Source organism: Sturnira hondurensis, unplaced genomic scaffold, assembly GCF_014824575.4.
Source record: "Sturnira hondurensis isolate 20B ecotype Veracruz unplaced genomic scaffold, ASM1482457v3 Scaffold0001344, whole genome shotgun sequence".
In the NCBI taxonomy this organism is placed as follows: domain Eukaryota; kingdom Metazoa; phylum Chordata; class Mammalia; order Chiroptera; family Phyllostomidae; genus Sturnira; species Sturnira hondurensis.
The window spans coordinates 74450-84510 of NW_028073975.1; positions in this window are offsets into that span (position 1 = coordinate 74450).

Sequence of the window (10061 nt, forward strand, 5' to 3'; positions counted from 1 at the left end):
CTGGTCCCAACCCCACTGCAGTTAGAAACAACTCAACACTGCCTCTCCCCTATTCCTGGCTTCTGATGCCCTCACCAGGAGCTCGTTCATGTGTGAATTGGATATCAGACAGTGGAGGAAGCCCTGGAAACTGAACAGGAGGGGGTCCACAGAGCAGGCCCACACCCCCTGTGATCCCAAGCTGGAATTGGTGTTCGGGGTGGGTTGAGGCTGACTGCAAGCTGGCTTGGCCCATGGCCCTTGGGATTCTGAAGGTGGTGGCAGGTAGTGTGGGAAGTCTGATGGTTTGCTGCCCACCGTTAGCACTTTCTTCCTCCAGCATCCTGTCCCCAAAGGTGGTCCAGCCATCTGCCAAGGTCACAGCCCATCCCCGAAAGGCTTAGAGCCTGGCAGTTCTGGTGTAGGAGTGAGCAGATGAGTTTGTATTCTGCTTTTGATCTTGGGGGCCCGGTCCGAGCCTCCCCTTTACAAGAGCTGCAGTAAGAGGATACAGTATCCCCACTTATCCACGGGGGACACTGTTGCTTCAAGGCTCTCGGCAAATGCCTGAAACCCTGGGTAGTACTCAACTGTGTGTATGTGTGTGTATATATACGTGTGTATACACACACACACTTTTTTTCCTATACGTACATACCTGTGAAAAAGTTTAATTTATAAATTAGGACTGTAAGAGATTAATAACAATAACAAGAAATAAAACAATTATAACAATACACTATGATACAAGGTATGTGCATGTAATTGGTCTCCAAAAATATGAGTGTCCTGTACTCACCTTTTCACTCGAAGGAAGCACTTTATGGCTTTTCCCTGGCAAACCCACTGGCATCACTACTCTTGCACTTGGGGGCTGTTACGAAGTCAAGTCAGGGTGACTGGCACACAGGCACTGCAATAGCGGCACCTTCCACGTGATAACCGAGGTGGCGGCTGGGTGACTACCGTGGCGGCAGCATCTGTGGCGTGGAGACACCGGACGAAGGGCTGATTCACGTTCCCAGTGGGGCGAAGCAAGATGGTGCCAGACTTCATCATGCTACTCAGAACAGCGTGCTATTTAAAGCTTATACATTATTTCTGGAATTTCCCGTTTATTATTTTCAGAGTGTGGTGGACCATGGGTATCTGAAACCGGGGAAAGCGAAACTGTGGGTGAGGAGGGACTGCTGTATCTGCTTCACAGATCCGTCGGAGGGCTAAATGGCGGTGGATGACCTTGCCTGGGACCGAGCTGTCGATTGGTCCTGGCTGGTCCGGTCTTGTCTTTCTTTGTACGGTGGGAACAGAGGACCATATTTGGTTTTCTTCACTCAGCTGCTGAACAGGATTTTCTAGGGGCGGCTTTGCCTGAGGGCTTCCCTGAGTCAGCAGTGTCTCTTCACCTGGCACCAGCCCTCTGGCCCTGCGGCCGCTGCCCTGCCCTGCCAGCAAGAGCCCTGCGCAGCCGGGAAAAGTGCTGGCAGGTTCGGAGGCTCACCACCCACCGCTGGGCGAGTGCCAGGCCCTGGTGGCGGGAGCCTCCTGGGAGCAGAATGATAAAGTGGGTTGTAATCGCCGCCCAAGGACCGACTCTAATTATACTTTTATTTGTATAGCACTCTGTCTCCAAAGGGCCAGACGCTCATTCATTCACTTATGTGTTTTTAAAACGAAGTTTGTTGAATTTCTTTCTGATAACAAAAGCAAAGCATATTCATGCTAGGTCACTTAAAAAACACAGGGAAGTAAAATTAAGAAAAGAAATTGCCTAGAACACCACCTTTCAGATACACTGTAACATTTTTTAAAAAAAGAATACATTTTATTTTAGAAGAGATTTAGATTTAGAGAAAAGTTGCAAAAATAGTATGATGGTTCCCCTGAGCCCACACCTGTGAATGGGACTATCAAACATTAGTATGGTTCCCGGTCACAACTCATGAGCAATATCGATACACTGATATTCATTACAGTCCATTCTTTAGTCACATTCCTTACTTTTTTCCGCTTCTACCTAACACTCCTCTTCTCTGCTAGGATCCCATCCAGGATCCCACATTATGTGGTTATCACGTCTCCTAGGCTCCTCCAGACTGGGATGGTGTCTCAGGCCTTCCTTATTTCTGGTGACTTTGAGAGTTGGGAAGAGGACTGATCACGTACTTTGTAGAATGCCCTTCAGTGTGAGTTGGATATTTTCTTTGTGACTAGGCAGGGGTTCTGGGTTTTCAGGAGGTAGAAGCAAAGTGCCGTTCTTTTACCAAAGGTACATACTATCAGTAGGACTTCTCCCTGTTGGTTTTGACCTTGGCCGAAGGAGTGTGTGTCTGTCAAGTTGCACTTGCCCCTTTCCATACTGGACTCTCGGGAAGGAAGTCACTGACTCTGGCATTTTCACGTACTTGCTCCCAGGTTCAGCCTTTCCCCTTCTCCCCCAAACAAAACAGCATCCCAGGAGCACTTGTCAATTCTTGGCACCTGTTGATCTCGCCAGGAACCGGGATCTGGGTTTTAGCCTTGTTGAAAGTTTCCGTGTCTTAGTTTCTAAAGACTTCAGCACATAGGTGCGTATCACCATTTGAACTGAGTCTGTGCCTTGGTTTCGTCGGTCAGAACAGAGTTAGCGAGCTGTTATTCCACCCCTGCACTGTGCCAAGTGCTTCCTGTGCCTTGTTAATCCGCACACGGCCAAGGATGGAGGCGCTGCCGCTCTCCTCATGACATGGGTGAGAAAACTGTTGGTGCAAGTGAAGCGTTGCCAGGAGTCACACAGCTTGCGAGTGACAGCTGGAACTCCAGCCTTGGTCTGTGACCCCAGAGCTTGGTAGTAAACCCTGCTTCCGTGGACTAGGTAACAGCGGTCACACAGGAGGGAGGCTTAGTGTGGAAGTTCAGAGGTTTGAATCAGCTCTTCCATTTGTCAGCTGTGTGGCCTTGGGTAAGTCAGAGCTCTGGGCCTTCGTTTTCTTACCTGTTCAGTGGGGACAGTAACATTACCTTCCCCATAGGGCTGTTGTGAAGATTAAATTACTTAAAATGAGGCTTGGCTCAGGGTAGGCTGTCAGGGAGGGTTATCCTTGTTGTTCCATCTGTGCTATTTCTCACTTTCCCATCCATCCACCCACCCATCCAGGGATGGCATTGCCCACTCTGGGCCTCAGTTTCCCTGCCTGCAGGTGGGGAACAGGAATTTTTCATCCATTTTGTGTCATGCACCTTTTGGGCAGGCCGGCCAAACAAAATGCATAGGATAACAAAGGAAACTATGCTGAAATACAGTTATCCAAATATAAAAAACCAAGTCTGTGACATAGGAACACGTGTGTTCATTTATTAACACATTGAACCTGCTGTAGTGGCAGGTCCGACCACCCCCGCACTTTTGCGGCAGGCGATACTGGTCATCATTCTTAGTGACAAAGTCCTAGGTGATCCTAACTCTGCTGTGGTTTGGTGCTTGTGTTCCTAACAGAAATGCTAAATTCCACTCACAGATTAGTGAACCTCCCCCCCACCAAAGTTCACAGATGGCCGGATTCTTAACGTGAGCCCCAGACTGAGCACTGAGTTGGGAGGAAGCCCGGGTCCTTTCCTACTCTCATGCCCGTGATTGGGGTCCGACCCCCAGGGCCCTGGGGTTGGGGAGAGGAAGCCCTGTGCTCTGAGGATGGGGACCCCGGGACAGACGGACCGCAGGCCCCTTCCAGCCTCAGCCTGGCTTTCCTGGATTGCTCTGGTCTTGTGTTTCAGAGAAACCGCCTGGCAGCTCTCCACGGAGCCTTTGCCCTGGCTGATCAGTGGCTGCCTCTGTAGATCTATTGATCCAGCCTTTTGTTTTCCAGAAACAACCAGCCTTTCTTTTGTTAACCCCTGCCAGCCTGGCCCCGAATAGGGTGCCGTCTGTGCCCCCAGCTCAGTGCGGGGCCAGGACAGACTTCAGGAGAAGGGTGGCATCTGTGGATGAAGGGCACCGGCCAAAGGCTAGGAGCTGTGCGGGGCCGTCTTGCCTGAATGTCCAGCTCACTTAATGGGCTGAAAGCAGAGGAGCTGGACTTCAGATTCCAGGTCCATCTGACCTTGGAATGCTGTGCTGTCTTCAGGTTACCACCAGTGTCTATGCCTGCCTTCCCATGCAGGTGAGGGTGGGGTCTTTTCCATCCCTGGGTGCACACATATACCCCCTGTCCCAACACACACACACATACACACACATGCGTGCGTGCACACACACGTGCGCATATCCTCAGATTCACAGGTCAGGGCTGGTCTCACCCCCCTGAGAAGGCACCCTTCGGCCCCTGGCAACCTCATTGCCGTCGCTAACCACCCCTATCTTGGGTATCTTGTGGTTTTTCATTTTAGAACACGCAGTCTCTTAGGCAGTGCTAATTCTGGCCTTGAAGCCTTCCTTCCCTTTTCTGGAGCAAACAGGGCAGAGGCATCAAAAGAGAAGCCAGGGGTCTGACAGTCAGGGACCCCTACAGGGCCAAGCTGGGGCACTGAGCACACCCCTTGATTCGGTTCAATCAACAGACATTTTATCAAGCCATCTGTTACACATGCTGGGGAGGGATGTGGCGATGAGTCGGGTACAGCCTCTGGGTCAAAATCTGGTGTAGGAGGCAGCTACAGAACATAAGCTAAACTGGTATCACAGAGATGAGAGCTTGTCGGCACAGGTACTGTGCAAGACTGTTAGAGAGAATTTGCTGACACGGGGGAGCTGGAAGGGAAATGTCATTCATCAGTTAGTTAGTAGGGCTGGGAGGTGGAGCTTGTCAGAGGGTAGGAGGAAGGGGGAAGGAACGGCCCCCCAGGTGTGGTGAGGGGTCAGCTTGGGCAAAGGCCAGGTGGAAATGTGTGACATCCTGGTGACGCGAGGTGTCTAGTCTGCTCCAGCTGCCTCAACGAACACCACCGCCTGGGGCCTTAAACAACAGGTTTTATCTCCTCACCCTTGTGGAAGCTGGAAGTCCAAGATCAAGATGTCAGCAGGTGTGTTTCCTCTGAGGCGTCTGTCCTTGGTTTGTAGATGGTCGTCTCTCCCTGTGTCTCCCTCTGCCAATGTCTGTGCCTAATCTCTAATCTCTTTTCTTTTTCATATAAAGACACTGGTCATATTGGATGACAGCCCACCCACATGACTTCATTTTAACTTAATTACCTCTTCAAAGACCCTGTCTCCAAATACAGTCATGATCAGCTGTATTGGGGTTAGGAGTTCAACATATGAATGGGGGAGGTAGGGGGACCATCCAGCCATAACAGGAGTAGACTGTGCAAGAGGAAAGAAATGCCTGGGTGGGATGCTGGGGTGGGGCGGACAAATCAGGAGAGGCCTTGTGGGTTGGGCTTCACGCAGCAGGACTTCCAGGCACCTGCTGGAGACCAGTTAGAAAGTGAAAGCATTTCTCCCTGTCCCCGGTGCTCTGGAACTTCTGGGAGTGGTGTGACTGCTCAGGCCTGCGGTCCTCAGGGCTGGTTATGCGGCCAGCCCCAGAGAGGGGCCAGCCCTGGCCTTCTGCCCTGGCTCTGTGGGAACCCTGCCCAGCTGGGTGGGTCCCAGACACTTATCGAGCAGGAAACCTTCCTGCTTTCCAGAAACTCCCGTCCGGATGGGCCTGGCCATACAAAGACCTCACCGAGCAGTCTGGAGGGCCATGAGCCGTTCAGCCACCCAAGGGGAAAAGGAGCAGAGTTCTGCCCTTACGGCTGTTGCCCACCCTGGGTGACAGAGGAATCCCGTGTCCACGAGTGGTGCCGTTGTCTTGGGCTGGGAGTCAGGAGGTCTCTCCACCTCTCTGTTTCCTGCTTTCCTCCTCCATGAAGTGAGAGGTCAGAATAAAATCTCTGAGGTCCTGGCCTCTGGCACTGACTTTAGGATCCTGAAGCTGGGAAGGAAGTCGGAGCAGAAGGGCCAGCGGAGGGGGTGGAACCACACACCCACTTCCACCCACCAGCCAGGATGGGGACGCCTGGGAATGTGCCTTTTCCAGGCGCGGAAAGCTGGCGGAGGCAGGGAGAAGGGTGGGGGCCTCAACTGGATAATTGTCTAAAAAATTATTGACCTAGTGTGTCCAGTGCATGAATTTCAAGTGTAGAGCTTGATGGACTTCTAAGTTTGAAGGTACTTGTGTATCCACCCTGGTGACCCGGATATAGAACATAGCAGAGCTCAGGAGGCCCTCTCCTTCCTACACCTTTGCACCCCACCCCAGGTAGCCACCTTTCTGACCATTGATTAGTTTTGTCTGTCCTTGACTGCCCCATGAATGGAGCCACACGACAGCACTCCTTTGTGTCTGGCTTCTTTCGCTGGTTGTTATGCCTGAGAGATCCTCCCACTGGATTCTGCAGGAGACAGGGAAGTCCCTCCTCAGACAGTCTCTTCCACGTGTACCCCTGAGCTTGCCTCCCCCTCGAAACATTCCTCGACACTTGTCCCATCAAGAGGTCCCTGTCCTTGAATCTGGGCGGGCTTGTGACTGCTTTGCCCAATGCAGCAGGTGAGGAATGATGCCGAGAGACTTCATAAAAGGCATGAAAGGCTGAGGCATAAAAGGTGAGGCAGCTTCTGCCTTACTTGCTGGGACACTGTTGCTGGGAGCACTGGGCACCAGATAAGAAGTCTCACTGCCCTGAGGCCACCATGCCGTGAGGAAGACACACCACACGGGGAGGCCACCCAAAGGGCTCTGTCCTTAGTCTGACCTTGAGTCTAGCAGCTCAGACACCTGCAGGTCTTGGCTCTGTCCAGGACTGCAGTGAAGACTAAAAAGTATTATAATAATGCATAGATGGCATTTGCTTAGTGCATAGTAAGCTTTCAAGACGTGTTAGTCAAACAAAACAAACTGGGAGGAGGGGAGCTTCTATGAGAGGGATTATTACTGATTTTTTTACAGTAAAAATTCAGTAATGGGACGAGCTGAGGTCATGGAGCTAACAGGCAGAAGGGTCGTGGTGCCAACGTGGGCCTGTCTGTTGCCAAAGCTCACGCACCTTACATTTTGTTTGTCTTTAGAGCAGGTGCCTGAGGGTCTGGAGCCCATGCGTGACCTTGCAGAGCTCTGTGCCCCACTCAGGCTCACAGCCACGTCCAAGGCTGGTAGAGTCACCTCAGTTTCCTTCAGGCATGGTGGCAGCCCTCTCTAGAGCATTCTCTTGCCTCAGTGACCCTGGCCATGCTGGCCAATGCCAGTGAGCTAAGGTAGCCACTGAAGGACCCTTTGGGTCCGGGGCTGGCAATACCACCACTCTGCCTTCCAGGAAGTCCTGTTTTCCTTTCTTTTCTCTCACTTCCCTCCCTCCCTCCTCCCTCCCTCCTCCCTTCCCTCCTCCCTCCCTTCCTTCCTTCCTTCCTGTTTCTCTATCAGGTAGACTGGATCCAGGGACTTAGAAACTGTCCTTGTCTCAAGCAGGTGTTCAAGGAAGACTCTGATTTATTTGATCATTTTAACAAACTTACTGAGATACGATGCACTGCCGTACAAACCACCCATTTAGTGTGCAATTCAGTGGCATTAATAATAGTCACAGAGTTGTGCGTCTATCACCACAATCAGTTTTTGAACATTTTCATCAACCTCTAGACACCTGTGCCCCTTAACCGTGACCTTCTGCTCTCAGCACCAAGCAACCCCTAATCTCCTTTCTGTCTCTATAGCTTTGCCTATTTCTATACATTTCACATGAACAGAATCATTTGATATATGGTCCGTTGTGTCTGGCTTCTTTCACTTAATATGTTTTCACCATTCATCTATGTTGTAGCATGTATTTTTATTGCCAAATACTATTCCTTGTATGGCTGTACTATATTTTATTTGATAAGCACTGGGGTTGTTTGCACTTTTTGGTTGTTATGAATACTATTCTGAACGTTCGGGTACTTGCTTTTGTGTGAGCATAGGTTTCGATTTCTGCTGGGTATATAATGAAGACTAGAGTTGCTAGGTCATAGGTCAACTTTATGTTTAACCCTTTGAGAAATTGCCAGGCTGTTTCCCAAGCAGGTGCACCATTTTTCATGCCCACCGACAGTGTGTGAGGGTCCTGACTTTTCTGCAGTCTCACCACACCTTCTGGACATCCTGGTGGCTGTGATGTGGTGTGTCTCCAGTATGGCTCTGTATTCCCCTGATGGCTAATGATGTCAATCATCCTTCCATTTGTGTGTTGGTCTTTGTGTTTCTTCCTTCTTTGGAGAAATGCTTATCTTCACCCTTTTCTGATTTGTCTTTTCACTCCTGAGTTATAGGAAGTCTTTATGTGTTCTCGATACAGTCCGTTATCCTGGTTTACTTTAGGAAGGGCCATTTCATAACTTCCCTGTTCCTATGTTTACTGGTTGGAGAATTGCATCACAAACTAAACTTTGGCTCCTCCGTGTGGCAGAACTGACCACCTGCCCCCTCCCCCCCCACACACTCGGAAGCAACAGCTCACACGCATGCCTGGTGCTGGACAGGATCCTCCTGGTTCCCAGTTCCCCTCATTCTTCTTTTCTTGAGCTTTGTCTGATCACTGTGTCTCAAGTAGTATAGCATGGAGTCACATATCGGAGTCGCTTGGGGGACTCTTGCAATCCTCAGAGCCTTACCTAGCCCAAGAGTGGCTGTGCTTTCCACCTCCCGCTTTCCTTTGAGAACCACTGTCCTCAAAGGGACCCTCTGAGAGTAACCCTGGCATGACGTGAAATGGCCCCTGGAGGGCAGCAAAACTGAGACGAAGGCCCTGGGATTGGTGGCCATGGCCTGTGTGGATCCCCGGGGAAAGAAAACAGAAGAATAAAAATAGGCCTACTTACTATATGGTCCAGCAATCCCACTTCTGGGTCTATAGCCAAAGGAATTGGGATCTGGATCTTGAAGAGCTACCTGCACCCTCATGTTCATTGCAGCCTAATTCAAAAGTGGCCAAGATGTGGAAGCAACTTCAATGTCCTTTGATGCTTGCTTGGATAAAGAAAATGTGGTTACACATATACTGGCATATTACTTAGCCTGAAAAAAGGACATTCTGCTATCTGCAACAACATGGGTGAACCTGGAGGACATTGTGCTAAGTGAAGTAAGCCAGACACAGAGGGACAAATAATGATGGTCTCACTTATATGCAGCATCTAAAATAGTCAAGCACACAGGAGCAGCGAGGAGAATGGTGGTTACCAGGGTCTGGAGGGAGGGAGGAACGGAGAAGTACCCATCAAGGGGCACAGAGTGAGGTTCTGCAAGATTAATAAGTACTGGAGAACTACTGTATGGCACAGTGCCTATAGTTACCGACACTGTACGGCATACCAGAAAAGCTGCTAAGAGGGTAGATCTTGTGTTCAGTGTTCTTTTCACCCACACGGAAATAAGGAGGGCATAGGTCATGGTGATAGTCTCTCCTGGATGTATACTTATCTCCAACCCCCTCGNTGGAGGGAGGGAGGAACGGAGAAGTACCCATCAAGGGGCACAGAGTGAGGTTCTGCAAGATTAATAAGTACTGGAGAACTACTGTATGGCACAGTGCCTATAGTTACCGACACTGTACGGCATACCAGAAAAGCTGCTAAGAGGGTAGATCTTGTGTTCAGTGTTCTTTTCACCCACATGGAAATAAGGAGGGCATAGGTCATGGTGATAGTTTCTCCTGGATGTATACTTATCTCCAACCCCCTCGAGTTGTAGACATTAAGTATGCACAGCACTTTTAAACACCTTCATAAAGTAGTTTTAAAAAAGAAAGAAAGAAAGCACGTTCCCTCCCTGCAGGCAGCTGTGTGTGAAGCTGGGTTAGGGGGTCAGATTGTTCTCTGGCGGAAGCTGAGGGTGTCACGTCGTGCCACACGATCATGCCCTGGGGAGGACAGAGGGGACAGTGGCATCGTCTTCTCTCCAAGAAGGATCTCGGCAGGATCACCGCATGTTTATGAAGCTCTAGTGTTGAGCCAGGCACTGTGAGAAGCATTTTATATTCCTTACCTCATTAGATCCTCCCCAGAACCTGAGGGGCTAGACACACTTCGTCCTCGCGTTACAGAGGAGGAAAGCGAGCCCGGATAGTTTAACTTGCCAACTGTCGCCCAG